Source organism: Anabrus simplex, chromosome 1, assembly GCF_040414725.1.
Source record: "Anabrus simplex isolate iqAnaSimp1 chromosome 1, ASM4041472v1, whole genome shotgun sequence".
Lineage (NCBI taxonomy): Eukaryota > Metazoa > Arthropoda > Insecta > Orthoptera > Tettigoniidae > Anabrus > Anabrus simplex.
In genome coordinates, this window is record NC_090265.1 from 1,276,463,814 (window position 1) to 1,276,489,983 (window position 26,170).

General features: G+C 38.1%; 1 protein-coding gene across 1 annotated transcript in view; it reads left to right on the plus strand.

Moving 5' to 3' along the window:
- The window catches only part of LOC136858695 (adipokinetic hormone/corazonin-related peptide receptor variant I-like), a 441,435-nt gene that overhangs the window by 14,634 nt on the left and 400,631 nt on the right, over positions 1-26,170 (plus strand). The gene's annotated exons all lie outside the window — the stretch shown is intronic.

Below are 26,170 nucleotides of genomic sequence, written 5' to 3' on the forward strand. Positions count from 1 at the left end.
ATAGGTTAGATGATCTGAAAAGGAAAATGGATAGACTAAAGTTAGATGTAGTTGGTAAGTACGTTGGCAGGAATAGCAGACATTTTAGTCAGTCGACTACGAAATTATCAATACAAAATCAAATAGGGGAAAAGCATTAGCTGGTTTAATAATGAATAAGAAAATAGGGCAGTGGGTAAGAATAAGCTACTGCACCCAGGGTAGTGAAAAGATTATTTTTGTCAAGATAGACACCAAAGCAATCCCCTCTACAACAGTGCAGGACTATATGCCTACCAGTTCTGCGGATAATGGAGAAATTGAAAGAATATATGAAGAGATAGGAGATCTAATACAAATATGTAAAATGTGACGAGAATCGAATTGTGATTGGAGACTGGAACTCAGTAGTAGGCCAAGGAAGTGAAGGTAATGCATTAGGAGAATTCGTACTGGGACAAAGTAATGGAAGAGGAAGTCGTATGAACATAATGCACTCCTCGATAATTTTTTATTCAAATATTTCCAACAGTGGTAGTATACGTGGACGAGACCTGGAAAAATTGGATGGTATAAAATAGACATAATTATGATTAGACAGAGATTCAGAAACCAGTTGTTCGATTGCAAGACTTTCCCAGAAGCAAACAGGGATTATGACCACAACATATTAGTCATGAAGTACCATCTGAAGTTGAAAAAATTGAAGAAAAGAATGCAAGGATGTTGAATCTAGACTAGTTCAAAGGAAAGGTATTGCTTCAAGGAGCATGTTGCACAAAGAACAAATAGAAATGCTGAATTAAATATAATAGATGAATAATCGACAGTAGTAAAGATTGCCAGACCTGTTTGACGAACGGCTAAAGTACAAGAATTAAAAAAATAGGGCATAAGTGATTGCAGGTGATTATAGAATGGAGTAGCTAAAAAGTGCAGAACAGCTAATAAAGAATGACGGAAGGAGAATTGTAAGGTTATTGATATTTATATGATCATTGATGATGCATGAAGGAAAATCAAAGAAGGTTTTGGAGAAAGGAAAACCAGGTGTATCAATGTTAAGAGTTCGGATGTAAAAGCACTTCCTGGGAGAGAGTAAAAGGCAGAGAAATGGCAGGAACATATCCAACGGATGTATGAAGATAAGATGTAGATGATAAGGTTCTGAAAAAAGAAGTGGCTGTTGATCCTGATGAAATGGGAGACTGAATTTTGAGGTCAGAATTCGAGAGAGCTTTGAGATAACTAAATAGAAACAACGCGTCATGAATTGATGAAAAACTCTCAGAATTCTTGGCTACCGGAGGAGAAACCAGCATGACGAGGTTATTCCATTTAGTGTGTACGGTGTATTATAAAGGAGATATGCCATCCGATTTTAGACAGAATGTTCTTGTACCTATTCCCAAGAAAGCAGGTGCTGACGTGTTTGAAAATTACCGCACCATTAGTATAGTATTTCATGCCTGAAAAATGTTAACACTTATTATTTACAGAAGAGTGGAAACACAACTTGAAGCTAAGTTTACACCGTTTGTCTTCAGAAGAAATATAGGAACAGGTGAATAAAACGTGACTGTACGTCTGATCACAGTGAACCGAATTAATGACAAGCCCACTTCATGGCGTTCGTGGATCTATAAAAGGCATTCGATAATGCTGGTTGGACGAAGCTATTTGAGATTCTGAAATTGATCGGGATCAGTCTCCTAGGAAAAAGAATTATGTAAAATCTGTACAAAATTCAGATTGCAGTGATAAGAATCGAGGGCTTTGTAAAAGAAGCAGCAATCCAGAAAAGACTGTGGCAAGTTTGCAGTTTGTTCCATCTTCTTTTCAATGATCATATTCAACAGGCGGTAAAGGAAATTAAATAGGAATTTGGAAAGGGAATCACAATCCAAGGAGAGGAAATCAATTCCGCGTGATTTGCTGATGATATGTTATTTTTATCTGAGTCTGCCGAAGATCTTAATAAATTGATGAATGGTATGGACACAGTCTTGGAGGAGGAGGACAAGATGAAAATAAAGAATTCCAAAACAAATGTAATGGAGAACACTCCAAAGCAGTCAGATGATGCAAACATATTAGATTACGAAATGAAGTCTTGTAGGAAGTAGGTAAATATTGTTAGTTGGTAGTAAAATTAATAACGCCAGCAGGAGTAAGTAGGGCATAAAATTCAGACCACCACAGGCAAGGGAGACCTTTCTTAAGAAAATAAATTTGCTCAATTTGAACATCGTTATAGGAATTACAAAAACTTTCTCGAAGACTTTCGTCTGGAGCGTGGCATTGTATGGAAGTGAAATATAGACGATAACTAGCTCAGAAAGGAAGGGAATTGAAGCTATAGATATGTGGCTTTATAGAATCATTCTGAAGCTGAGTAGAATGAATCATGAATGAAGGGACAGTAATTCGAATTGGTGGGAGGAGGTCGATTTGATTAAATCAATCACTACAGATCTGCATTTAGGGCAGTAGCCCAGGTGGCAGATTCCCTACCTGTTGTTTTCCTAGCCTTTTCTTAACTGATTGCAAAGAAATTGGAAATTTATTGAACATCTCTCTTGGTAAGTTATTCCAATCCTTAACTCCCATTCCCATAAACGAATAGGACTATTTGCACCAATCTGTCCCGTTGAATTCCAACTTTATCTACATATTGTAGTCTTTGCTACTTTTATTGACACCACTCGTCTACTGATGTCCACCCACGCCATCTCCCCACTGACAGCTCGGAACATACCACTTAGTCGAGCAGCTCATCTCCTTTCTTCCAAGTCTTCCCAGCCAAAATTTTGCAACAGTTTTGTAACGCTACTCTTTTTCCGGAAGTCACCCAGAACAAATCCTGATGAGGGGACCCATACACTGAAGCCATACTCTAGTTAAGGTCTTACCAGGTACTTATAAGCACTCTCCTTTACATCCTTACTACAACCCCTAAATATCCTCATAGCCTTGTGCAGAGAACTCTACTCCTTATCTACAATCCTATTTATGTGGTTAACCCTATGAAATCTTCCTTTATATTAACACGTAGGTACTCACAATGATCCCCAAAAGGAACTTTCACCCCTTCAATGCAGTAATTAAAACTGAGAGGACTTTCCTTATTTGTGAAACTCACAACCTGACTTTTAAATGCGCTGATAATCATACCATTGCCTACTGTCCATCTCACAACATTATCGAGGTTCATTTTGCAGTTTTTTACAATCTTGAAACATACTTATTACTCTATACAGAATAACAGCATCCTCAAAATGCCGCATCTCTGATTCCACTTCTTCACTCACATCATTTATATATATGAAAACAGATAAGGTCAATAATACTGCCTTAAGGATTTTCCTTCTTAATCATTACAGGGACAGATAAAGTTCCTCTGAGATCTATTTTCTAGAAATATAGCCACACATTCAGTCACCCTTTTGTCTAGTCCAACTGCACTCATTTTTGCTAGTAGTCTCCCATGATCTACCCTATGAAATGCCTTGATAGGTCAATCGGGATACAGTCCATTTGACCTCCTGAATTCAACCAGAAGAAGTGATAGAAAGATAGGACACGTACTAAGACACCAGGACTTTTTCAGTTGGTTTTGGGGGAAAGCTTTGGAGGTAATATCGGTAGGGGTAGGCGAAGGTTTGAATATGGTGAGCGAATTAGAGAAGTTGTAGGTTGTAGTCGTTGCGTAGATAAGAAAAGGTTAGCACATGATTTGGTGGCGTGGAGAGCTGCATCAAACTAGTCTATGTACTGGTGATGTTTTCAGCCTGTCGAACACATTATAGGAATTTAGGAAAACACTGTTACATACCAGGGAGGTAAAAATATTTTATTTTATTAATCATTTATAAGTGTTATAGTGTTTTAAACATTTGTATTTTTTGTTCGGCAGAATGAAGAAATTTGTGTTAAATAAGTCGACACTGATTCAACCTTATCTCATTGGATCCCATATCCGACCATGGTCGGATTAGGTTTCACGTGTGTAAAATGGTGTATCCAACCTTAATCGGATTTGAGTTTGCGTCAAAATCGTACGTTCAAAAGTACGTTAGATGACTCAGTATATCTGTTTTGCAGTAGAATGCGGGCGATGAACATTTTACTGCAGATTGGTTTAAATCACCCCGTTGCACCTTTGTGATTTAAATAAACACTAACCTGTCTCGAGGGGCGGTTGGAGTTCAAGTGGTGCTGAGTGATATTACAATTAGTCATGGCAAGTAAGCAATTTATATCTCTCGAGCAAGTGACCGAGTTCTGCAAGAAGAAGATTCAGACGATTCAGTCCAGAATTAGATTCCAGTGACAGTGAAGATGAAGAGACAGAGACTTCTTTATATCGCCCCGACAATCACACACTAGCTGCATCTAAAGAGCCGCCAGGTTATCGCCATCTGTTCGTCGCCAATGCAGGAAATATTGGCGTTCACAACTGTAACAATATGATGTCATTCGTCAATACATTTTTGGCATATGATTTTATCTCGTATGTTTGTGATCCGACAAATCTGTACCGCGCCTCACCCATTCATGAAGTATTCAGCACTGCTGACATGGAACGAGTTTTAGTGTCTGAAATTAAACATTGTTAAGGGCTGAAGTTTATTACTGGTCTTAATAGGAAGCCAGATATAAAAATGTACTGGGCAGATAGATTACCCCAATTTTTAAGCTCCAATTTTATCAAAAACAATGTCTATTGTACCGGGTCGAAAATATAAAGTCTTCCCTTCATTTCAATGACAACAATCACTACGAGAGTAGTGCAGATAGCCTTGACAAGATCAGACCGATACCAGAACAGCTTAGTAACCAGTTTTTGTTTTTTATTTATTAACAAATACATCACAACAATAACTACAACATGAGTACAACAAGAAATTGCATGGAAAGGAAATAATACCAGAAATACTACTAGTTTAGGATTCTAGATCCACCATCATATTATACAAATACACGCACAAGTATTTCCAGTGCTTAACACTACAGCTTGCAATACTATAGGTTGAGCTTAACATTTCAACGCAGTCATATACAAATTTACACATACCTGAACTATTTTAACATTTTACACTATGTCTAAAAACAACAAAAAGAAAGCAAGCAATTCCCTGGAAAGAAAATATTACAAGAAATACTGCTAGTTTAACATTCAAAATCCTGCATCATCATATACAAATTCACACACAACTGAAGTATTTCCAGTGTTTAACCCTGCCGCTTTGGTGTACGCCGCAGGACAAAACCTGTCACTTTCGATTCCGTGTTTACAATCCGGGTAAGATCACTGAAATACGGATTAATGGTCCGCATGGTTGTGAATCCGCTAGTGGATATGAATGTGACCTGGAAATATACGATGATAGTGGAATCAATCTCCGTGATACAGTATTTCGGCTTCTAAGCCCTTACCAGTACTTGGGCGTATTCCGTCTACATGGACAATTATTATAACAGTGTTCAGTTAGAAAATTTATACGTGGTCGAAGAAGGTGTTTTTCTGTCTTCTCATTTGCGCTTTATTCAGCTGCTTTCGACTGTACCAGAATTCAAATCCACAGATAAATAATGTATCTAACATTTACACAGACCCTCTGTCGAACTTATCTCCGAGGTCACGAAGAGGTTTCGCGTAATTTTACCTTCCGCACCAACTGTTTTTGATATCTGGCGGGTTTCAATATGTTCCTCCATTACCCGCACTACCGATCACGTCCCTCCCAAGAAAGCACTGGTGAAAGAGCCCTCCCACCCCCATTTCGTTTGGATGGAAAAAGAAAGGAGCATAATGCTATTAAAATTCCCCTCCACTCGCCCTATAACATATGAGAGATGTATAGTGTGTCTGAAGAACAGGAAAGTGAGTGGAACTCTGTCGTACTGTATAAAGTGTGGTGTTCCTCTGCACGGTGGACAGTGTACACCAGATATTAAATATTTACATCGTACTAGAACATATTACGAAGGTGTGTAAAAAAGTTCGGATTTGTTGGGGTTTTAGTTTCGGGGTAATATTAACTTAAAGCTGTGCAGTTCAAGTTACCTACCTGGGCTTCATGATTAAATGCCCGCGGATGGAACTGGGAGTGAATGTGTTTTAACATGGTACGGATTTGTCTAAACATCTTTGTCGTCAGAGCCTGCCTGCCTTCCGGCGTCATCTAGCTTTTTTAAAATCATAAATCACACCTCCTCGGCCAAGAAAACTGTAAGAAATATGACCATTATCTATATATATAAAATAACTTGTCCTGACTGACTGACTGACTGACTGACTGACTGACTGACTGACTGACTGACTGACTGACTGACTGACTGACTGACTGACTGACTGACTGACTGACTGACTGACTGACTGATTCATCATCGCCGAGCCAAAACTACTGGACATAAAGAAATGAAATTCTGGGGATATATTCATATTAAGATGTAGGTGCTCGCTAAGAGAGGATTTTTGGATATTCCGTCGCTAAGGGGGTGAAGAGGGGGGGCGAAATTTTAAAAAGAGTGTATCTATATCTCAGAACTTTAAAAGTTTACAGATGTAAAAATTGGTATTTAGAATCTTCTTTTAAAATAAGGATACACGTATTTTTTTTGTTTTCTGAAAACCCCAATAGGAGGGGTGAAAAAGGGTGAAAATGGGGAAAAATGGGTTGAATGCCTTCAATCAGGATACCGGTACTTATATCTCAGAAACTGAAGATATTACAGACCTGAAAATTGGTACTTTTGATCTCTTTTAAAAATAAAGAAACACGTATTTTTTTGTTTTTGGAAAACCCAATTAATGGGAGGGTGAAAAGGGGGTGAATTTTTAAAATGAGTGTATCTATATCTCCAAACTTTTAAAGTTTACAGATGTAAAAACTGGTATTTAGAATCTTCATTAAAAATAAAGAAACACGTATTTTTTTGTTTTCGGAAAATCGCAATAGGAGTGAAAAGGGGTGGAAAAAGGGTTGAATGCCTTTCATGAGTCTACTTATATTTCAGAACCTGAAGATATTACAGACCTGAAAATTGGTGTTTGGAATCTCCTTTAAAAAAACACGTATTTTTTTTGTTTCTGGAAAATCCAATTATGGGGGGGGGGTGAAAAGGGGGTGATTTTTTAAAATTTGTGTATCTATATCTCATAACTTTAAAAGTTTATAGATGTAAAAATTGGTATTTAGAATCTCCTTTAAAAATAAAGAAGCACGTATTCTTTTGTTTTCGGAAAATCCCAGTAGGAAGGGTGTAAAAGGGTGAATAATGGGTTGAATGCCTTTAACGAGGCTACTTGTATTTCAGAACCTGAAGGTATTACAGACCTGAAAATTGGTATTTGCGATCTACTTTAAAAGTAAAGAAACACGTATTTTTCGTTTTTGGAAAATCCAAATATTGGGGGGTGAAAAGGGAGGGGTGAAATTTTTAAAATGAGTGTGTCTACATCTTAAAACTTTAAAATTTACAGATGTAAAAATTGGTAGTTAGAATCTCCTCTAAAAATAAAGGAACACGTATTTTTTTGTTTCCTGTAAATCCCAATAGGAGGAGTGTAAAAGGGTGAAAAATGGGTTGAATGCCTTTAATGAGAATACATATATATCAGAAACGAAAGATATTACAGAACTGAGAATTTGTATATGGGATCTCCTTTAAAAATAAAGAAACACGTATTCTTTAGTTTTTTGGAAAATCCAATCAATGGCGGTTAAACAGGAGTGACAAATTGGGGTGAATTTTTTGAAAGACTATATCTACAGAATATCTTGGAAACGTAAAATGTTACAGACGTAAAAAGTGGGTGTTTGGAATCTCCTGTAAATGTAAAGAAACATAGGTGATTTGTTTTTGGAAACTCCACTTAAGGGGAACTCAAAAGGGGTGAAATTTTAAAATGAGAATTTTTACAGTAAGTTTATACCTAAAAAAACTTAACATGTTACAGAAGTGAAAAATTGTATTTTTTTATCTCTATTAAACATAAAGAAACGTGTATTTTTAGTTTTAGGAAATATCACTTGGGTGGAGGGGGGGGGGTAAAGGTGACTGAAAATGGTGTTGAATTCTTTTAATTAGGCTACTGATATATCAAAAATGAAGATGTTACAGACGTGAAATTTGATATTTTCAATCTGCTTTAAAAGTAAAGAAACACGTATTCTCTTAAAATCCAATGAAGCAGGGTTGGGGAGGGGTGTGAAAGAATTGAAAAATTAATTGGCTTAATTGTATGAGAATACATACATCTAATACAAACTAAAGTTGTTACAGGCGTGAAAATTCGTATTTGGATCTCCTTTAAAAACAAAGAAAAACGCGTTTTGGGCGGGAAACCATCTTGGAGAGCGGGAGTGTAAAGGAGTTGAATTCCTTTCATGAGGACACATAAATCAAAAACTGAAGAAGTTAGAGTCGTGATAATTGGTATTTAGAAGACCCTTTACTATTAAAGAAACAAGTATTTTTTGCTGGAAAGTTCACTTGGGAGGGGGGGAATAGTGTGAAATGAAGTGAAAAAAGTAAATTACTTTTATGGGGATACTTATATCTCAAAACTGAAGGTAATAGACGTGAACATTGGTGTTTGGAATCTCCCTTAAACATAAAGAAACAAGCCTTCTTTTAATTTTTTTTTTTGGGGGGGTAAATAAACTTAACGGCGGTGGGGTGTAGAAGGAGGTGAGACCAATTGATTTTACTGCTATTAATATACTTATAAGGATCCTCCGTTGCTCAGGCGGCAGCGCGCCGGCCTCTCACAGCTGGGTTCCGTGGTTCAAATCCCGGTCACTCCATGTGACATTCGTGCTCGACAAAACGGAGGCGGGACAAGTTTTTATCCGGATACTCCAGTTTTCCCTGTCATCAGCAATTCCAGCAACACATAATAGTAATAATAATAATAATGTTCCGGACCGTCGTCAAATGTGCGGACCGCGCTGGTAACGGCTCCTGGACGGGTAATGACTAAGAATGCAGTCCGGCCGCGGGTTCAGTGCCGCCCAGGCACCCAATATGACACCACGCCGGATCTCCTGAAGGATTTTATCCATATTAAAAATGATTAAAGGAAAAGATGGCAAAGATTTATGGACCCAACTGACCAGGAGGAATACCTGAGCCTAGCCCGGTAAGTACGAAATCGATTGCTGGAAAGGAAGATTGAAAAATGGGAGGAAACGTGCTGTAAAATAATAGAAAACGAGTCAGATCGGGAATTTTGGTGGGATTCTCGCAGAAAATGAATCAGATCGCGAATTTCGGCGGATTATATATCTAAAACAATAAGCATTCAATTATAAATTTCAGTATAATACCGTAGTGAAGCACGGGTATCTTGCTAGTTTCATATATATATTTTTGTACTTCGTCTCGAACTTGTCTACTAAATATACAACGCTCGTCGTGCTTTAACTCACTTTGAACATTTGCCTTGTGTATGCTCTCTAAAACTTACGTGGTACTAATCAGAAAAACACTGTACCTGCCGCACTAGCAATCATGGACAATATCATTCTTTGTCTTAGATTTAGGGGCACTACCCTGAGCTGAAGTTAGCATAAAATATCTGGTAGTATTCCATCTTACAGCCTTTACTCCGAAACGAGTCTTAATTTATTCCATGTATGGATCACTTCACTGTTACGTTTAACGCAATTTCGATTGCTTTTTCTTACGAAAGATAGGCTGCCATATTTCTTGACAATCGGACTGATTTCTGTGCATAGGAATACTCATGTTTCATGTTTACGTTTAGACCAGTTAACATTCTCTTCTTTTCGCCCCTCAGTTTGTCTCTTCCCCACATAGAATATTCTTTAGTCATCTGCTCTCCATTTGTATCATACAACATACACAGTATATTCGTTGGTCCGTATAGTGAAAGGGGAAATTGATAATCGTTGGACTGGAAAAACCTCTTGAACGTTCTCATCTCAAAGCTAATTCAGCTATTCTCGCAACAATTGTTAGTAGAAAGAGAAGTCAATTATTTTACTTTATCACTCAGCATTGTTCATCTACGTTAAAATTAAATATGACTTCGGCACAAAATGTAAAATAAAAAATTACCGCTAATCAATGCAGAATAGTATACAATTTAATTCGGTTGCTGAAATAATATTCATATTTTCATAATGATATACCACGCCAATTTCATCTCAACACACTTCGAGGTATTTTACATGCAGAATAAATGCAATAAGTATGCAATATTTAAAACTTTGATATTTATACTACAAAATTCGATTAATATTAGTAATGCATATTGTGAATGATTTCGTGTTTTAGGTTATAACACGAAATTAAAATTTACCACTCATACCTTTCAAAGTATCAACAATAATACTTTTACAGACACAGAGTCATGGTAAAACGTGGATCTCAAACGTTATTCAGGTTTATCATAGGTATTTCTTGGATCACTACAGCTACCCTGGTTCGTTTGGAGTATTGGTACGATGAAACGGTTTCATTATTTATGTTAAACAGATGATATATTCCAACTAAAATATTCTGAATAACCAAGGAGTGCCATAAAATATCTTTACTATAAAGCTACACAAATTATTCACATAAAATACATTTTCTTAAAATTTGGAACAAATCTTCCTTGAGATGTAAATAATATTTCAAAGAAAAAACTTGGAAGATAAATTTAGAAGTCTTTTCCATTCAGTTCAGTGAACAATCGTTATTCCGTGCCTGGTATAGTCCCGGTTGGGGACTTGTTCTGAATTGAATAGGGCCTCAACTCTGACTCGGCGCGTCCCAATGGCTGATATGGGAATTACCTGTAGATATGCAGGGCAGGTGCAAATAAAGAACCCAAACACATGGCATTACAGCCCTTGAAGGGTCTTGGCCTACCAAGCGACCGCTACTCAGCTCGAAGGCCTGCAGATTACGAGGCGTCGAGTCGTCAGCACGACGAATCCTCTCGGCCGTTATTCTTGGCTTTCTAGACCGGGGCCGCTATATCACCGTCATATAGCTCCTCAATTCTAATCACGTAGGCTGAGTGGATCTCGAACCAGCCCACAGGTCCAGGTAAAAATACCTGACCTGGCCGGGAATCTAACCCGGGGCCTCCGGGTAAGAGGCAGGCACCCTACTCCTACACCACGAGGCCGGCCATGTGCTAATAAGGTTATACCAAATAAGCACCCGTGGTTCAACTGAGGCAATCCACTGCTTTGCGGATAAGATTTTGACCCAAAGACTATGGGAGTAAACCCAGAAAGAAAATCAAGCAACGACAGAGGCTTTAAGGGAGCAGACCTCTCACTGACCTAGCTCCATCACAGGGTTAATTACCCGTATGAAGTGAATTTCAGAACTATTCAGAGATACCGGTATATCAGATTTCAAGCCGGACGAATAGACGAATCGGAACGTGGTATATTACCTATCTGACAGGCAAGAAAGTGGAAGAGGTGATGAAGAAGTACAAACTAGAAATTGTCGGGATCAATCAAATGAAGAGAAAGGGAACAAGGGAGATGGAACTGGACGAGGGATATGTTCTGAGATATTCAGGAGTAGATAAGAGAAGTAGAGCTAAAGAAGGAGTCGGAAATATCACAAGTGAACAATTAAGTAATAAAGTGGTGGATTGGAAGGCAGTAAGTCCAAGGATAATGAGATTAGATCTGGATCTGGAAAATAACCGAAAAGTTGCTCTTATACATATATGCTCCTACTGAAGATAGTGATGAGATAGAAAAGGAGATATTTTACACTGCCCTCCAGAGGACATAGGACAAAGCTAGCGATACCATAGAATCGGTGGTAATAATGGGGGCTGGAATGATATAGTTGGGAATAAGATGAGTTCTGGCCATGGTAGCTTGGGTGGGTATGGGTCAGAGTGAAGTCTGAACAGAAATGGGAAGAGAATGCTTGAGTTCTGCATGGATAATGAAATGCGAATAGGAAATTCTTTCTTTCCTCATAAACAGATCCACCAAATTTCCTTGGAGGCAATAAGCAGAAACGTACGAAGTACAACAGACTACTATGTTTAAACAAGTAATACCCAATATGATGTAATGGATGTGAGGGTATTCCGCAGTGCGTAAGTCAACACAAAACATCGTCTGTTGGTAACGGAAACCCGGTTCAGATATATACCAGAATCAACAAAAATGAGTTATGTTAAATTGAAAGTATCTGCCTTAGAGGATATCTCGAACTCATACAGAAGGAGCAAAATCACAGAGCTATGTGGAACGTAGAAGAAGAAATGGAAGGTGATGAAAGAGACGATTAGCCAGGTAGCTACAGAGGTGTGCGGGATCAGCGGAGTCAAAGGAAATAGGAGACAGACAAGATGGTGGAGCGAAACAGTAAACGAAGCGTTTGCAGCCAAGAAGGAAGCATGGAAAAGATATATGAAATCCAAAAGTCAGGAAGACAAAGGAACGTATATACAACTAAGAAATGCAGCAGGGAGAGCTGTCAAGGAAGGGAAATGGGAGAAAGTTATAAGGAAAAGGAAAAAATAAATACTGGGATGTGGTGAAAAGCTTCAAGGAAAAAAAGGGGAAAGAAAATCAGAAATTTTCAGGATAAAAATAACAGGATGAAAACCAACATAAAGGACATCCTGGAAGTTTAGAACGAAATTTACTCAGAAACCTTCAATGAAAGCAATACAATGGTGGGCATGATACCAATGGAAGAGGATATGGAGAAGGAAGTGCATGAGGCAATTAAGGCAATCAAAACTGGTAAAACCGGGCGAGTTGGCCGTGCGCGTAGAGGCGCGCGGCTGTGAGCTTGCATCCGGGAGATAGTAGGTTCGAATCCCACTATCGGCAGCCCTGAAGATGGTTTTCCGTGATTTCCCATTTTCACACCAGGCAAATGCTGGGGCTGTACCTTAATTAAGGCCACGGCCGCTTCCTTCCAACTCCTAGGCCTTTCCTATCCCATCGTCGCCATAAGACCTATCTGTGTCGGTGCGACGTAAAGCCCCTAGCAAACAAAAAAAAAACTGGTAAAGGAGCAGGCTGGGATAATATTCACCCCGAATTCGTGAAATTCGGAGGAAGAGAACTAGAGAAATGGATCTGGGATCTCTTCAAGTTAGTTTGGAACTCGGAGAAAATACCAGAATATTGGGAGCGCAACATAATAGTTCCCATTCACAAGAAGGGAAGCTCAACTGACTGTCATATTGACAGAGCGATATGCTTCGCATCGGTTCTCCAGAAGTTATATTCAAGTATAATAGAGAAGAGACTTAGGGGGCAAGTGGAGGAAGAACTGGAAGAAGGACAGGCTTGATTTAGACCCCATCGGAAAACACAAATTAGGATCTTCTGTTTGAGAAATCCAGCAGGAAAGATCCTAAATTGGGAAGTAGTACTATCTGCAGCATTTATCGACTTGAAGTCCGCATTTGACAGAACACCGAGAGAAGAGCTATGGATGGCTTTACGGAAGGCACATATTACTCCCAAACTAACTAGGGTGTTTAAAAATATATACCGAATGGTTATAGGTATAGTGAGGATAAATGGTCAAATCTCAAAGGAATTTACAATGAAAAGAGGTGTCAAGAAACGTGACGGGCTTAGTCCTCCTCTATTTAAAATATTCACGGATCAAGTTATGAAACAATGTAAGAGGCGAACAAGTAAATGCAAAGTTGGGAATTTCAAGATGAGACCAGGGAACAGGCACTAGTATAAAAAGATCATATCACACCTTTGGCAACCGATAGGGATAAATTACAGAGGGCAGTGATGGAATGGGGGTGCGCACCCCAAGATAGGGAGATGGAAGTTAATGTTAATGAAAGTAAAGTTATGCACCTTACTAGAGAGAACGAAAAGACCTTAACATCGAGTGGAAGAATGAAATTTTAGAACAGGTTCAGCACGTTGAATATTTAGGCAGCATCATAATAGCGGATGAGAACGTGTATTCTGAAATAAATCACAGAATCCATAAAGTTAACAATAATCTTGTGCAAGAAGTGTGCAACACACAACATCAATATTTATACGGATGGATCCCGGATGGCAAAGAAAAAGATGGCTGGCTTGTAGGATGTGCTTTTGTAGTGCTACAGAATAAAAGTGAGGTGCATGCTGAAAAATTTAGACTATCTCCCTCATGTTCAGTCTTTCAAGTCGAATTATGCGCTATACAACAGGCAGTTATGTGGATTAAAAACATAGTTGTGCTGCGCAAATATTGAGTGACTCTCAGGCAGCTTTGAGAGCAATCCAAGAAAAATATAACTTTCATCGAGTAGCTCTTAATATAAGATCACACATATTAGGCTACAGTAACCATATCTGCATGAAATGGGTCCGAGGTCATGACGGAGTAGAATGAAATGAGAGAGCTGATGAACTTGCCAAAGCAGCTACTACTTCCTCTGACGCCTTGTTGATATATGAAAAGTCTCCTATGTCTTATGTACAAAAGGAACTGAGGGAGTATACACAAGATATGTGGAACAACCAATGGATCACCAGCACTAATGGCCGGCTAACAAGGGAGTTGTTCTTTCCAAATATTCAAGACAGACTACAAAGTAGGTTTTTGCAACATGAACATATTATAACTCAGTTTTTGACAGGACATGGAAAGTACCTGTGAAATGCAACAAACCGTTCCTCATCTTTTATTTGTGTGTCCGATTTTTATCAGGAGTAGGTATGAATTATGAATGCATTTAAGCATGTGTAATATAGAATACCAAGCACCTCTCACTATGGTATTTCAGAGAAGGTGTAGTTATAGTGTTTGTTCAATTTCTCCATCTCATTTATAAGTCATCTCTATTTTAATTTACTTGTCATGTTTTAACATAGTTCACTATCTATAGCCCTAATATACTACTTGTAAAATAGGGTTTGTAATGGGAAATTCAATAATAATAACAATATCAATAACAGGTAAACAAAAATGAGAATGTACAAATCAGTATATCTTCCTGTGCTGACGCACGGATCTGAAAGCTGGACATTGCAGAGTAATTCATAGAACAGATTCACTGCCACAGAAATGGAGCACTTGCGTAAAACAGTTGGAACGACAAGGGGGGATATGGTTAGACTTAGTAGGAAAAGGGAAGAGTTCCTTAAACAAGAAACACTGATTCTTTCAATTGAAATGAAGAAACTTGGATGGTTGGGGCGCCTGATGATGATGGAAGAGGAAAGGAAGCCTTAACAAATATTCCAAGCAAGACCGGAGGGAAAAAAGTGGGAGGGGACGACCGAGGCTGGAGTAGGGCACCTACGTCTTTTACCGGGCACGAAAGAGGGAAAGGACTCCAGCAGAATTAAGAAGATTGTCACTGGAGCGACTTCATATGTCAAGTGGCTAAAGGACCCGACACCTGTGAGGTCACAAAGGGAAAAGAGAACGAAGAAGAAAAACAATCGTTATTTTAGGTTTGGAATATTGAACTCAAGAGTGAAATAATGCACCAGTGTACTCGTTTAATTCAGCGTGTACACATATACACAACAAACAATGAAGTTTTGTTTTAAAATAGCCATTTAAATCTGGTCGTATTGTATATAAAATGTAATAAAAATGCAGATATGAGAATATTCCTTGTTCCTCACAATACCTCCACAAATAATTCGAAAAAATGAAATCACAGTGGCTTCTTCTACTGTTATGTTTTTTCACTTAGAGAGACGAACATCTACTGTACGTGTACTACCGTACTACTTTTGGCCTATTGGGGATCACTTTGCTTTACGAACTTGAAGTGAATCTGCTGTAATTAATTGACATGCAAATTCGCGTGGATTGTGACTGTGTAGTGTGTTATATCAGTTTAATGTTATACTGGAATCGTAAGGGAACGTCAGATATAATCTTTAAAGCTCTCTGCGTTCCTGTCTCTATACAATTACGGGATTCAAACGTAATATAATCCATTTGAGATTATTTACACTGCGTGCCTTCATACTCTAGTACAACCATCACACGAGTTTGGAGCCATCTACAGAGTTGGGAAGATTTTCATTACCGGCGAGATGGAAGCTTTCACACAATGAAGTGGAGTGGATTTTGTGGCACTTCCTTTTGTGAGAAAATGAATGGAATTCATGTAGAAGAGAAATGATGCAGATATTTACCACCGGCTCTTGCGAACAAATTGAATGAATGATGACTGAGAATGTGTCATGTTTTACGTTCCACATACTTCGCTAATCAAATGCTTTAGAACTATTAGCTTCTTTACACTGATACAGGTACATTCGTTTTACGCGACCTTATTTTACATGCCTACGCTATAATGCTTTCATGAAATTTTAATTTGAAACAATCGCAACCGGTGGTAATTTTGTGGTCACGTGACGTCATACGTACACCGCTTTGACTAGGATGTTCTGCATGTCGGTCTCACAGAAAGTTTATAATTAGTGTAAGGGAAGTCATTGTGACAGAAATACTTCAAAGACTGAAAAGTCGAGGAAAAGCTATAATTCGATCCAGTATTGCAATTATGGACCGTCCGACTCGTTGGCTGAATGGTCAGCGTACTGGCCTTCGGTTCAGAGGGTCCCGGGTTCGATTCTCAGCCGGGTCGGGGATTTTAACCTTCATTGGTTAATTCCAATGGCCCGGGAGCTGGGTGTTTGTGCTGTCCCCAGCATCCCTGCAACTCACACACCACACATAACACTATCCTTCACCACAATAACACGCAGTGTCCTACAAATGAGAGGTGCCGCCCACCCTCATCGGAGGGTCTGCCTTACAAGGGCTGCACTCGGCTAGAAATAGCCACACGAAATTATAACTATGGACCAAATAATTTAAGTAGAAAAACTCAAAAGATCCATATGGTGAGTATAGAACGACATTGTCCTTGAATATGTTACTGTGCGTGTCGAAACCTATCCATATGACTTGGCATTATCTTGCTGGAGAATGTCCTGAGCTCTTTCTACAATAACGGAAAGCCTACTCTTTTCAGAATATCATTCATATAAGGAATACTTGTTATGCTGGTACGGATTCGTACTACAAAATATGCTGTGCTATCCAACTGGCATTAGTGTTTTACACCTTATGTCGTATGCGGGCATGAATCTCGCCGTTGTGAAGTGTTCCTGCCCGCGTGCAGTCGCCTTGCACACACCTCTACCAATGCCACTTTCCTCTTCTACATCGCTTTGGTGGAGAAGTATATTATGTCTGTTTCTTACCTTGACTGTGCAGTTAGCCGTTCCGCTCTCCCACTCTCTTTCATCTCTACGGCTTTACTCCCGAAGTTTCATTGCCATATTGTGTTTGAAATTACCAGGTTTCCGTCATACAGCCTGTTACCGTATTTTTGTGGTAGGTAGAGGTGAAAGAAGGTGCGGGTGTGAACGGGTCTCAAACTACGAAATTAAAATTAATGTAAAATTTAACAAGGTTATATTCTCTTTCCAAAATTCAGAAATAACACGAAAGACAGGTACAGAGTAGCAAGGCAATAAAGGTACAATGACAATATTTACAGGATTTGGGCTTCGAGCCCCGACCTCACAATTCTTGAGCAATTAGCCCAGTTTTACCCCAACACAAGTTTCAACAGAGGGGTGGAAAACCCCATTCATACCCAGGAGCACTTGCTCCAAATTACACAGTAAAGCCTGCTTGAGGCGCGCAGAAAACAAAATTTTCAAGAAAGAGCAACCCGCTCTCAAATTTTAAGCCTGTCAAAGGCCACACCTAATTCCACCTTCAAGCTGTCCTCTAAGGACATAAACACAGGGGTAAAATACCCAACCTACTGAGGCCTATTAAGTGAGAAAAGGTTAATTATATGGCCTCTAAAATACCAACTTGAGAGGAGGCGATCTGCACTCCTAATGCATTTGTTTTAAAACCTAATCCGGCTCTAGGCCACTAATGCAAGGGCTAATCCCATACTACAGAGGTGACTTAAAAAAAGAACAATTTACATTACATTAAGGAAGAATCGGTTGTGAAAAATAAGTTCACCTCAAAACAATATGAGTGGGAGCTCGAGAGGGTTAAGCACTTTCTATCCCAATATGTAGCTTAAAAGATAGAATAAATACAAGGTGTCTTTACATTTTAGGGAAAGTTACATGGTGGAAACGCTTCGGACCCGCCCCGAGAGTTAAACTGCTGACCTAGCAAGAGAAGAAGTTATTAAATGGCCATTACCTGGTTGTTGAACTGCTGCCCGAAGAAAGGGGCGCTTCCCGCCCCCTGCTATGTACTTTACACACTGAAAGATGGTACTGAAGTGGCCCGGAGACCCTAAAATCAGCAGTTTATATACTCTCGCAGAAAGTTCGAGGCGTTTCAGGAAGGAAAACACCCGCCCACAAACATTTTATTGGTGGATAAAGAAAACCCCTACACAAGATGAAGAAGAAACACATTATTGGTGGAAAATTAATTAAAGAAATTCGGGATTGGCTAAATTCAAAACAAGGGGAAAGAAAGGGTTAATATTGCCAACTTAAACAATGACTGAAAGAAATTTAGCAAAGAACAAACTTTTGAAATTAAATTTTCTCCAAAAAAAAAAAGGTCTTTCACTTAGCACTAGGGTGCACCGTTGTAGTTCTTCAGTAGTGTCCTCTAGAAGAGAATGTTCACACTTCTTACTACAAGCAAAACAAAAATACGTCGAAAACAACACAGTTCAGAAACTTCAAAATTTCCAAGTAGTGACATCTTCAGGATAACTTGAAAATTAACACATAAGACAAAGTTCAGACTTCTTCCAGAAGGGGGGTTTCAACTGGCGCAAGGTTTGAATTAGCGGCGTGGAGGTGTACCGCCCGGTACACAGCCAATAAGAAAGTACTGAAGAGAAGGATCATTGTAAACGATTACTATTCTAATAATTGCACAAGTCCCACTTTATGAGTATTTACCCATTACTAGACCAATAAACAAAAATTTCAATGTTTGGGACAACAATTCCGCACGCAGAGAAATGCAAGCATCCTCGATGATTGTCGTCGACAGTGCTTGCTCGCAAACTCAATTATTCATTCATTTTCATAACTGGAAATAACCAATACTGTATACATGTAGCCAAACTTCCACCACCGGGCGAGTTGGCCGTGCGGTCAGAGGCGCGCGGCTGAGAACTTGGATCCGGGAGATATTGGGTTCGAATCCCACTATCGGCAGCCCTGAAGATGGTTTTCCGTGGTTTCCCATTTTCACACCAGGAAAATGCTGGGGCTGTATCTTAATTAAGGCCACGGCCACTTCCTTACAACTCGTACGCCTTTCCTCCCCCACCGTCGCCATAAGAGCTATCTGTGTCGGTGCGACGTAAAGCCACTAGCAAAGAAAGAAAAAATTCCACCAGCCAGCAAGTATACGGCCGCATAGCGAACATTGGCCACTGTCATTTTGTACTACCTCCTCATAATATTTTAATGCTTGCGAGGTGAAATCTCGAGACGAATGCACAAGAACGTTCCGGTCACATCTTCCCAACATAAACAGAAACACTTGCTACGATATCTCCTCCATTATAGTCCCATCAATGTCACTACTGATCTGCATTTAGGGCAGTCGCCCAGGTGGCAGATTCCCTATCTGCTATTTTTCTAGCTTCTTCTTAAATGACCGCAAAGAAATTGGAAAATTATTGAACATTTCCCTTGGTAAGTTATTCCAATCCCTAACTCCCTTTCCTATAAACGAATATTTGACCTAATTTGTCCTCTTGAATTCCAACTTTATCTTCATACTAGCAAGATACCCGTGCTTCGCTACGGTATTATACTGAAATTTATAATTGAATGCTTATTGTTGTTAGATATATAATCCGCCGAAATTCGCGATCTGACTCGTTTACTCCGAGAATCCGCCAAAATAGTGAAGTGAAATAGTGAAGTGAACAATTGGATGGTCAATCTCTTTCGTATCATTTATTTCAAATGTTTTTAAATTTTTATTTATATGCCAGGAGAGTCTACTGTAATCTAAGAACGTTCTCCGAAGGAAAATATGGTTCTTGAAAACGAACCCAGAAAAGATTAGAAATGATCGGTTTATGATCAGAATAAGTACATCGAAAATCTACAGCCAGTTTCCAGTCATTCGACAGGGTCAAGAATGGAATCAATAAAGCCCCGTCTAGCGGCGACAATAGGAATTGTTCCGGCAGCCGAAGCCTGTCGCACTTCTCTGGGGCAGTGATTAATAAATGACAAATGAAATTAATTGATATTGGACAGTGTTGATGGAATGAATGATGACAGGGAAAACCTGAGTATCCGGAGAAAAACCTGTCCCGCCTTCGTTTTGTCCAGCACGAATGTCACATGGAGTGACCGGGATTTGAACCACGGAACCCAGCTGTGAGAGGCCGGCGCGCCTGCCGCCTGAGCAACGGAGGCTCCTTGTAAGTACATTGCGAACAGTAAAATCAATATGTCTCCCCTCCTTTTACACCCCACCGCCGTTAAGTTTATTTACCACCCCAAAAAAGAATGAAAAGATGGAGTGCTTCTTTATGTTTAAAGGAGATTCCAAACACCAATGTGGTCACGTCTATTACCTTCAGTTTTGAGATATAAATATGCCCATAAAAATAATTCACTTTTTTCACTTCCTTTCAAACTCCTCCCGCTCCCCCCTAAGAGAATTTTCCGGCAAAAGTACTTGTTTGTTTAATAGTAAAGGATCTTCTAAATACCAAATATCAGGACTCTAACTTCTTCAGTTTTTGATTTATGTGTCCTCACGAAAGGAATTCATGTCCTTTTCACTCCCGCCCCCCCCCCCCACACACCCCAAGATAGTTTCCCAACCAAAACGCGTTTTTCTTTGTTTTTAAAGGAGATCCAAATAGCAATTTTCACCTCTGTAACAATTTTAGTTTTTATTAGCTTGTGTATTCTCATACAAATAAGTCAATTAAGTTTTCAATTCTTTAACACCCCCCCCCCCCTTCATTGGATTTTCGTAGAATACGTGTTTCTTTACTTTTAAAGCAGATTCCAAATATCAAATTTCACGTCTGTAACATCTGATTTTTGAGATATCAGTAGCCTAATTAAAAAATTCAACACCATTTTCAGTCATTATTAACTACCCCATCCACCCAAGTGGTATTTCCGAAAAATAAAAGTACATGTTTCATTGTTTTTAATAGAGATAAAAATTCCATTTTTCACTTCTGTAATATGTTAAGTTTTTCTAGATATACTGTAGAAATTCTCATTTTAAAATTTCACTCCTTTTTAGTTCCCCTTAAGTGGAGTTTCCAGAAACAAATCACCCATGATTCTTTATATTTACAGGAGATTCCAAATACGTACTTTTTACGTCTGTAACATTTTACGTTTATCAGATATTCTATAGATAGTCTTTCAAACATTTCACCCCAATTTGTCACTCCTGTTTAACCGCCATTAATTGGATTTTCCAAAAACAAAAAATACGTGTTTCTTTATTTTTAAAGGAGATCCCATATAAAAATTTTAAGTTCTGTAATATCTTCAGTTTCTGAGATATATTTATCCTCATTAAAGACATTCAACCTATTGTTCACCCTTTTAACCCCTCCTATTGGGATTTACAGAAAACAAAAAAATACGTGTTTCTTTATTTTTAAAGGAGATTCTAAATACAAATTTATACATATTTAAAAACATTTAAAGTTTTAAGTTGTAGATACACTCTTTTTAAAAATTCACCCCCTTTTCGCCCCCCCCCCATTATTTGGATTTTCCAAAAACGAATACCTGTTTCTTTATTTGTAAAGTAGATCCCAAATACCAATTTCAGGTCTGTAATGTCTTCAGGTTCGGAAATATAAGTAGCCTCATTAAAGGCATTCAACCCCTGTTTCACCCTTTTCCACACTTCCTATTGGGATTTCCGAAAACATGTTTGTTTATTTTTAAAGGAGATTCTAAATACAAATTGTTACATCTATAAACTTTAGAAGTTTTGAGATATAGATACATTAATTTTAATAATTCACCCCCTTTTCACCCCCCCATTAATTGGATTTTCCAAAAACCAAAAAATACGTGTTTTTTTACTTTTAAAGGAGATCTCAAACACCAATTTTCAGGTCTGTAATATCTTCATGTTCTGAAATATAAGTAGCCTCATTTAAGGCATTCAACCCGATTTTCACCCTTTTCCACCCTTCCTATTGGGATTTATCGAAAACAAAGTAATACGTGTTTCTTTATTTTTAAAGGAGATTCTAAATACGAATTTTTACATCCATCAACTTTATAAGTTTTGAGATATAGATGCACTCATTTTAAAAATTCACCCCCTTTTCACCCCCATTAATTGGATATTCCGAAAACAAAAAAGATACATGTTTCTTTTTTAAAGGAGCTCCCAAACACCAATTTTCAGGTCTGTAATATCTTCATTTCCTGAGATATAAGTATCCTCATTAAAGGCATTCAAAAAATTTTGCACCCCTTTCCATCTTTCCTATTGGGATTTTCCGAAAACAAAAAATACTTGTTTCTTTATTTTTAATGAAGATTCTAAACACCAATTTTTACATCTGCAAACTTTCAACGTATTGAGATATAGATACACTCATTTTAAAAAATCAGCCCCCTTTTCTCCCTCCTATTAACTGGATTTTCCAAAAACAGAAAAATGCGTGCTTATTTTGAAATGAGATCAAAAGTACCAATTTTCAGGTCTGTAATATGTTCAGTTTCTGAGATATAAGTACCGGTATCCTCATTAAAGGCATACAACCACTATTTCACCCTTTTTCACCCCTCCCATTGGGATTTTCCGAAAACAAAAAATACGTGTTTCATTATTTTTAAAGGAGATTCTAAATACCAATTTTTATATCTGTAAACCTTTAAAGTTTTGAGATATAGATACCCTCATTTAAAAATTCCCCCCCTTTCACCCCCTTAGAGATAGAATAGCCAAAAATCCTCTCTTAGCGAGCACCTGCATCACATTATGAATGTATTCTCAAAATTTCATTTCTTTATGTCCAGTAGTTTTGGCTCGGCTATGATGAATCAGTCAGTCAGTCAGTCAGTCAGTCACTCAGTCAGTCAGGACAAGTTACTTTATATTGTGCCCTTTTCAAGGCAACAACTGCGGTGAACTTCTTCCTTCTTCTGTGCGCCGGCTGCTCCTGTAATAAATGACATTTAAATGATACTCACCGCTGCATGTAGACTCTTCTTCCTCAGTCGCGGACCGTCCGATGGTATCCCCGAAGATAGGCCACACGTTGATCAGGGAGTGAGGAAATGAAAAGATGGGGTAAACTAACTATAAATGACTGTACCCAAAGACTGAATTAAAATTTAAATAACAAACTGATTTATTGGATCAAGGGCAAAGTGCCAAAATGAAAGTAAACTAAACTGGTGGAAAATGTAAACAAAGTGAAATAAATAAGACTAAGAAAATTAAAGATTGAGGATCTGCCTTACAATAACTCAAATATCTGCCTAATAAAACTGACTGAAAGTCGATCAAAATAATTATGTTCCAGATTATGTTGACACTGTCTTCAAGACGATGACGTGAATAAATTCAAAACTCTGGTCAGAAATACCACCTCATTTGAAATATAGAATTGCATTACGTAGAAAATGTCACTCAAAATAAATTAATGTAGTTGATAATTAATTAATTACGTCATCAAATCAATGCTGACTCAGAGGAGTTTATCAAGTCTTTAAAACATGTGGCTTAGTTGGGAAACACCCAGCTTTAAATAATCATGGACTGCACTAACCAAGTGTAACAAATAAGGAATAATTCAAAGAAAACAGCCATGGACATCGTACTTCATTTACCACGTAACCACCGCCACATTCAAACTACTCGTGGTTGAAAAGGAAATTATTGACACATGAACCTGAGTGTTACAATCACTCATTCAATTATTTAAACCTCACTTGCATGACTGTGATAGCCTGGACCTCTTTAAAAAAGTAAAATAATGATTAGGCCAAGTGCCTCATGTTTACATTTCAAATGAAAGCGATCCTTGTACATTAAAATTTACTTAATTTGCCGCTGACTGCATTTCATTATGAACTCATTATTTGTGGTACCACCAATAGATGGAGGCAGACCCCATCTTATTTACCTCATTCATTGCGGCAGTTATTATACAACTGATTTATTAAAGATCGCTTCGTTGCCTAATTAAAATGTAGTGGATTTTTTAAAAGGTTTGGTAATTACTGAATGCCTGGTATGAGCATACCACTACTATGGTTTTGACTGTGACCTAATCGATGATCCCTTATCCTAACACATGAAATCTTATTTACATAATTAAATCTGTTAATGGAGAAACACTGCTCCAACAAAAGAAAATACAGAAATCAAACTAGCCTAACTACACCTATCTATTTACATCAAATCAAATATAAATAATTCACATACGATCCCACAAATAAACGGTAATTAAAAGGTACACTCAGAAAGAAACAAATAAACAAAACTAGATCCCAACATCGCTGCCGACTGAGAATTAATGAGGATGTAATGCGCAAAATATTGGAGCTTACAGGAAATTTTACCCCGCTACGAGTAGCAAAATATTGTGAATTTGACGGCAGTCTCTAACCTCAGACGACAAATGTCTGGCCACGACACTATTTAACCTTTATGAACAATAATTACTGCTATTCCATGTCATCCATGACTTACATGACTATCAAAATACACATTGACTCGTCGCTCTGCTCACATGTACTACGGCTAGCATATTTGCCGAGCATCTACTTTCCCTGGAATTATTTGAAACAAAATACAGGCTTCTGCCTACAATCATAACCCATGTCGAAACATATTTAACACTCTTGGTTAAATTATTCATCTCTCAATTCTATTTACTCATCATTAATCTCGACGTAATACTTCATAATACGGCCTCGCTCGTATCCGGCGAGCGAAATATTTGTCGTGCACATCACTATTTCTTCCGACAGTTCATGACATGGTCCAAATATCACATTTCCATTATCAACGTAGATCATCAAGGATATTGTTCATTTAGCTCGATCTCTAGATCATTCTCTGCTTCACATATCACAAAATATCAGAGCTGACTCATCAATGGCTTCCTGTCACTAACTGTTTACTAAAATGACGAGATTGCCTCTCAAAACACAGCTATTGAAGAATGTGTAACCGCAACTACACAGAGGTAAATACTCGCGTCTACCAAAATCGTCGCAAAATACACGGGATAAGAACTACCAGAAACGGTCATCTGAAGGATGATTCCACAACATAAAGCAAGCAGAATGCGCAAAATAGCAAAATAAGCATTAAAATCGACAAGGCGGCGTCTACAAAATCACAACTCCAACAGAAATGTCGCTCAAAACTAAAGTTGTAATAACATGATGATGATTATTATTATTATTATAAATCGGCATTACACTCATTGAAATCAAATAATATAGCATCCTAAACTGTCAAAGTGACATACTACAGAATAATCCATAATAATACGCAAACACATCTACATAAATGAAGTGCGCAAATAACCTAGCTGAAAGTGCAAAAATTATTATTATTATTATTATTATTATTATTATTATTATTATTATTATTATTATTATTATTATTATTATTATTATTATTATTATTATTATTATATTATTATGTGAATTATTTACAATCCTATCTAACAGTCTCAGCTACATTTGATCATCGATTAGGCACGGTCCTACATATTTATTTACGTTATTTTATTGATGCTAATACCTGGGTGATGGAGGCATGTTGGATCACCCTCCGGGCTCCGTCGTGGTGAATTAGAATTCCATCTTGAAGCTGATGTGGTATTCCAAATTTTCACACACGCAAACTTGATACATTTTTATATTGGCGTTACACACGCTCATATTAACAAAACACACGCATTTTCTCGCACTCCAGTGAAGATTATACAATCGCACTGCATAGACTCCTGACGTGAAGTCGAAAGTTTCCTCTCCGCTACCTGGCTGAAGAACACCTGCTGATCTCGACACCGCTCTCTCAGTTGTTTACTTACAGCTTACCGATCGTTCACCCCTTTGGAACATAACAGTTTGCTCAAGGTCATTACCACTACGGCCTTCATTAAAGAAAAGTCATTCTCCTCCAAGTCTGCTTTAACTAGTTTCTCCCCGCAAACATCTCGCTTGCCAAAACAGTTTATTGTAAGTGGTAA